The sequence below is a fragment of the Solanum tuberosum genome, unplaced genomic scaffold, assembly GCF_000226075.1.
Source record: "Solanum tuberosum cultivar DM 1-3 516 R44 unplaced genomic scaffold, SolTub_3.0 scf00949, whole genome shotgun sequence".
Lineage (NCBI taxonomy): Eukaryota > Viridiplantae > Streptophyta > Magnoliopsida > Solanales > Solanaceae > Solanum > Solanum tuberosum.
The window spans coordinates 5,009-11,938 of record NW_006239862.1 but is presented as its reverse complement, the minus strand read 5'-3'; the positions used below and the strand labels follow the sequence as shown (position 1 = coordinate 11,938).

The window sequence follows — 6,930 nt, the reverse complement described above, 5'->3', positions numbered from 1 at the left end:
AAAGAAAAAGGGCATAAGTAGTCTTAATCCTCTATTTTAAAAAAAGTCGTAATCATCTATTCAGTAAATTAATTTATCTTAACCAAAGTGATTTTGTGAAGGATAGAATAAGGATAAAAAACCTAAGTATAATTACATAAAACATTCTCTTGATTTCGGAGAGAATTCAAAATATCTTTCATACAAATAATGGTGGCAATGTGGTGCTTAAAAGCTTATGACAGAATATCTTGACAATTTGTTATAGTTGTTTTGAAAATTCGATTTCTCTAAAATTTGAATTTTATCGCTGAAAATTGGTAGTCTATATCATATATATATATATAAACATTTAGTACTTGGAACTTACTAGCTTGATTCATTTTATGGAGGGCAAACTGATGAGGAGAATGAGTCAAACAGGATTCAAAGGCTTTTAGACTGTCAAAGTTTTTGAAATTGAAGTATGTTGGACACCCAATTATGTGAACCGCACATCAAAATGCGAGCAAAAAATAAAGAACTCAATAAATTAAATTTTAAATTTACATAGTACGAACATTTTTGGAGCTCGATGTAACATAACCCGAAAGATATATACGTAAAGGAATTAGATCCAAAACTGACAATGCATGACATGAACTTGACATATTCCCGCATTCAATGTATAAATAGGTTTATGACAATGACACCATTTTGTCTACAATTATTAGAGGTATTGGAATATATATTCATGCATGTTACATATATTTATACAGCTTTGCTCAATAATTAATTTTCAAAGACAAAATGTTATATTTATTCCCTCAATATTACTGTTGTTTCTCTCTATAAATTATTGTTTTTTTTAAACTTAAATTAATAACAATCTTATATATTCAAGGTAGACAAAGATAGAATGAATTTATATATGGAACGTACGATGCATTATTCGTGTAACAAGTCAAGCTCTTAGTCTTAATAAAGCCAAGCACTAAATTAATATTCCATTTTCATGTCAATGTCAATATACGTAATACCATTACTCAAAGTCAAAAAAAGACAACGCAGGTGGTTGGTCCACCAGCTAAAGAACCTCCCAATTTAACATAGTATCAAAAGGAAAAGGTAAAAAATATCACTCAATTATTTAAAATATTCTACGACCTTATTGTCGTGAGTGGCACCCACATTAACCACCTGATGGGAGAACAATCTATCCATCCAAAGTTAATCCAACACACAATGTCTCAACTCATGAAAATAAATAGTAAGAAAATAGTTTAAAACAATTAAAGAATTGAGTTTGTATAAACTCAGTCGTTAGTCCAAAATATTACGAAAATAAGACCTCTAGAAACTGAAAATCGTAGTAGCAAAACTCTATTTAGTCAATAATGAGGATACAACCCTGAAAGCTAGGAAACATAAACTAATAATCTAAAGTTTGTGTCTGAAAAGATAGGCAAGAAGATGTAGAGGAATCCATGACAGTCTGGAAGAGTAGCTCACCTTGGATTCAAAGTCAAACATCCTTTAACTGAGGTCTCATATCAGCCCCTGAAAGATGTTATGTACTCAACAAAAAAAAAACAGGTGTAATATCAATACACAACCAGAGTGTACTGTGTACTGATAGGATCACTCTGTCAGTTCCAAATCATGAATGTAAACAAATAACCACAACATAGTAAACATTAGCCAACACATATAACAACAATTACTATCACATAGACTCACAGTCACAATAACATGAATTAACCAATACCTAGAACATGTCCCACATGATTACAATTACAAGAACCCCACCCTATCGTGGAACCACAAATACACATACCTGGTCCTCTCAAGGAACCTACACACAAACTGTTAGTGTATCGGCATGGTACCCGAGTCAACTAGAATTAATATTCTTACGAGGTATGGTATCGAGCCAACCATTATTATTCATATATCGGTGTGGTACCTGAGCCAACCAGCAATCACAAACAATCATAAACAATCACAATCACAATCACAATGAATAATAACACTTAAAACCAACTAAGTAAAGTAAAAAAGGTTACACTGCATGAGATTATCAACATGATGATATTTCATATGTTTTTCTATGTCTTGCCCAACATGCAATACACAAGTGATACTATAAAGTGGTAGACATGTGTACATCCATAAACTTGAAAACATACAACTATATACCTATTTCAAATTAAGCCTCAATGCTCTAAAGAATCCGAGCCTTCCCTTTTCTCGGTGCCATGGCTTGTTCTTGGTCTAAAGCAATAAATAAAAACAACAATCAATCAAAAATGGCCTAAATATATCAAACTTATACCCAAATCCTAAACTCGGGCCAATTCATGATCATTCTACCAGACCCGAGGCTTTTTCCCACCACTAAATCAAATCAAAATCTTCCCCCAAGAGTAATACCCTAGATTCTAAGGCTTAAGAATCAAATTACAAGATCGGGGAGTAATGAACTTACCTTTACCGATGAATTGATGAAAAATTGGGTAGAAATTGCCCTAATTTTCTCCTCTCAAACTGAAAAACATTAATGCATAAAATAAAAGGTTTTGAGACTTTTTCTGCGTAAAATCCTGACTTACCCCGCTATAGCAATTGTCACCCCGCCATAGTGCATGCACTCTCCCATTATAGTGGCCTACCGCGCGCTATAGCGGATTGCACGAACTTTAGAGACTCAAAAATTCTTAAAAAGTCCATTTTTCAGCATACCTTTCTCCCTTATATCTCTTTCATGCCAAGTTTGATTCTAGGAGTTTTACTCACCCAAAATCAATTTTGTAATAATGTCCTACGGGTTCTTGGTTATAAATCAAGCCTGACATTTTGCCTCATCCATTCTTGGATGGCCCTAGACTTCGCCTCGCTCGAATTTCGTCTGAACTGGTCTAGCCTAGAACTTGTCTACAATTATTAGAGGTATTGGAATAAATATTCATGCATGTTACATATATTTACACAACTTTGCTCAATAATTCATTTAGAAAGACAAAATGTTCTATTTATTCCCTCAATATTAATGTTGTTTCTCTCTATAAATTATTGTTTTTTTAAAATATCAGTACACAACCAGTTATGAATTTAAGTTAAACAAATTATAGATAGAAACAACAGTAATATTGAGAGATTAATAGACCTAAATAGTAACAATAGCTAACAAATTTGGAGCACTAGAGGACAATAATGACACTGGGGTAGGAGAAGGAAACACAGGGGGTAATGATCTGAAGCTAGGGGGAGTTACTATTGGAGATAAGGAACAACTTAAAGAACAAACTTCTAACATCAGGCAGAAAGAAGATGAAACTATTGGGGAACATGGAGAATCACAAATAATAGAGGCAAGAAAAAACAAACAACAATATAGGCAAGAGGAAAATATGTTAACAGATAATCAAAATCATGGGCTAAGAACTCCTGGCAGCAGCAACTCACAAACAAAAGAAGGAACAACACAGAAGGCATATACCAGCCACAGTCAGGCAGCAAGTAGAGCAAAAAATGAACAAGAATCGTCAGGTAGTGCATACTGTTGCAATGGGGAAAGGAAGGCTCAGTTGGGGACACAATGAAGGGAAGAATGGAACAAGAAAACAAAGGGTTACTTACCCCGCAGAAGGCACCAAAGATTCATCAATTATCTCAACTAGAGATAGACAAAAAGTTGCAAGAAGAGGAAGATAATAATATGGAAGAAATTATAGAAGACATAAGCAGGAAAGGAGATTTATCCATTGAGCAGATATTTGGTGGCAGGTGAAGGAAATTCAAGCTTTTGGTTTGATAACTGGACAAAACAAGGAGCTTTATACTTTATAGAGGGAGAAAATGTTATTGAAGAAGAAATAGAGATCAAGGAATTTATGCTAAATGGAAGTTGGAATTAAACAAAGATGCTGACAAAACTGTCTCAGGAGATAAAGATAAAGGCTTTCATTCTTCCTGAATATTCTGGGAACTTTCTTCTATTAATTGTTTTCGAAATGTCGATTTTCTTGTCTGCGCTAAGGTGATAAGGAAAAAGAGAGGGGCCTTTAGTATGTGGAATAAAAGGAAAATATCACATTCCAACCAACGTTGACTGGTAATTGCCTCAATGAGGCAGATAAGGCGCAAAGAATTAGACCAATACGGCACTGCTCTCCGCCTGTCGTAACAACAACAAAAGTCCATATCATAATTTCATTACCTTATTCCTTAAACCCTAAAATGGAGACATTGGTACAACAGGAGGCTCGAGAGACCTCGAGCGTAATATACGCTACCCTCGGAGAGACTTTAGCCACATCTTAACCCGAATGAGGCGATCAAGAAAGTCGTGGGCCTCGTAGTACCCGCATACGACAGCTCTATGGAGCTTTTGGGGTCGAAAACTTGTTCGACGTCAGAATCGGTCTCAAAACTCTAATATCACCGTCTTCAGAGAAAGGACATCATAAAGAGTGAATATAATTCACTTTATACCCATATTCCTGGAACAACTGTAAAATAAACTCCATCTTAGTCTACCCGACTGGTTACATAATGGAAAGCATAAACCCCCCATAATTGAGAATAGAAGTGATAGACCTTGGTGGATGGGAAATACTCAAGGTATTTTCACAGTTAAATCTGCATGGCATTTATTGAGACAGAAGAGGGAATGCAGAAGAGATTATGAGTTTATATGGTGTAAAAGACTTCCTTTTAAGGTGAATTTCTTCTTGTGGAGGGTATGAAATAGGAAAATAGCTTCAGATGATAACCTCAAAAGAATGCACATTCTAATTGCCTCTAGATGTTGGTGTTGTGAAACAAAGGAGGAGGAAACTATGTCACATCTTTTTCTAACAACCCCTATAGCCACTAGGCTATGGAGGCAGTTTGCTAGTTTTGCAAGTATAAACATTACTGGAATGAACCTTCAACAACTAATTATCACATAGTGGAAACAAGATAATTCATCAAAGCTAAAAGTGATATATCAAGCCATGCTAGCACTCATAATGTGGACACTTTGAAAGAGAAGGAACAACAGAAAGTATGGAGGAAATACTACATACCACACAATGGAGGAGCAAGTTCAAGACTTGGTGAGAAAGTTGGTGAAGATTAAATACACATGGATCAAGTTGGAAAGAAGGGAGTGGATTGCCATTATAAGCCAACAGAAAGACTACAGACCTCATGTGCATTATCACAGTGTAACATGGAGTCCACCAGAAGAAGGAAATCTGAAATGTAACACTAACGAAGCCTGTAAAGGAAATCCAGGATATCAAGCCTAGACATTTTGCCTCATCCATTCTCGGATGGACCTAGACTTTGCCTCGCTCGAATTCTGTCTGAACTGGTCTAGCCTAGAATTTTTAGGTCTCTAATGAAAAGTTTTCTAGCCCGATTTCATTCACCATTGACCTAGTCATAACAATCAAAATAAGTCGTTACAACAAATACCATTTTATCCCATCACTCGTCCCCAGGTGATCAAACAAGAAAAACTAGGTTAAAATAGAAAAAAGTATAGTACATGAATCATCGAACAAGTGAGGGTACTTGTCTCGCACTTCTCTCGCGGTCTCCGAAGTAGATGATGTTTCCATGTGACCTTTACTGATCTAATTTATTTTATCCAAACTTACGGACATACCGATCAAGAATCACAATCGGTTTCTCTTCATACTGCAAGTCTTTGTCCAACACTATTGAATCTCACTTGATGATATAATCTTTATCCCTATGGTATATCTTTAGCATAGACACATGAAACATCAAATGAACTACAGTCAAGTTGGGAGGTAGTGCTAACCTGTAATCCATTAGCCCCCACACGGTCAAGAATCTCAAATGGACCACTATAGTGAGGGCTAAGCTTGTCCCTCTTACTAAACCTCATCACTCCTTAAATGGGTGACACATTAAACAATTCTTGTTCCCCAACCTGAAAGGTTATGTCTCTTACCATGTGGTCCGCATACTGCCTACTATAGGCTGTCAATAACTTAGCTTGATTTCCCATCACTATTTCCTAGGCTTTCCTAACCAAATCAACACCCAAAGGTTCCACATCACTAGCCTCAAATCACCCTATGAACAATCTGCATTCCCTTTCATACAGTGCCTCAAATTGTGTCATATTAATATTGCATTGATAACTATTTCGGTAAGAGAACTCACATAACGGAAATAACTTATCTTAAAAGAGTGAGCAGAGTAAGTTTAAAGGGCTATCAATGTATTTCGCCAGACATCATTTGGAACTAGAAGAGATATTTTATTGAAATAACTACTCCATTACAGGCTCTGATTCAAGAAGATATGCATTTGCAACAAAAAATCCTGAGCCACAAGCTACCAATGGACAAAGTTGCAGCACCACAAAGTGAAATCGAAAGCGAAGAAATAACAAAAGATAGAAACATTAAAGCAAAGATTGACAATGAAGTATCCTTCAAGGAGATGCTCATAACTTCATATTCAAAAAAAATCGATCAACGAACAATATCAAGGACAAATTTTGAGGAGGATATGATAATCGACGAGCCACCGATGAGTGGAAAAACAAACACGGATAGCACGACCACCACATATAAAGGAATGGACGACGAGGAAGGAATATGATGCTTATCGTGACCAACGACACTATCCTACGATATGAGTGTCTACTATCGTTGATAATATAGTAACCCAACCAAGGGTTGGGTCGTGTCCCAAGGGAGCGGTTTTGAAAATTAATAGCCAATTAGAATTTCATTCATATTAGTCGTAGTTAAAGACAATTGCGATAAAAGACAATTGTAAATTAAAGGGGTGAACACAAAAGTGTCAAATATCAAATAGGGGTTTTGTAACAAGTAAATAAACAACAAAATTAAGTATGGGGAAAGGTTCTTGGGATGTGACTGCAATACAAGTTGAGATAGATTGTTAGGTACATGCTTTCGATAGAAAATTTGCAAAATA

At 35.8% G+C, this 6,930-nt stretch overlaps 1 long non-coding RNA gene across 1 annotated transcript; it reads right to left on the bottom strand.

Moving 5' to 3' along the window:
- Positions 1-953: 953 nt before the first annotated feature.
- Positions 954-4,011, bottom strand: LOC102584739 (uncharacterized). The gene is made up of 2 exons (XR_369009.2): positions 3,598-4,011; positions 954-1,924 (listed from the first exon to the last, which is right to left on the bottom strand). It is a non-coding gene; the product is annotated as an uncharacterized lncRNA (long non-coding RNA).
- Positions 4,012-6,930: the final 2,919 nt, after the last annotated feature.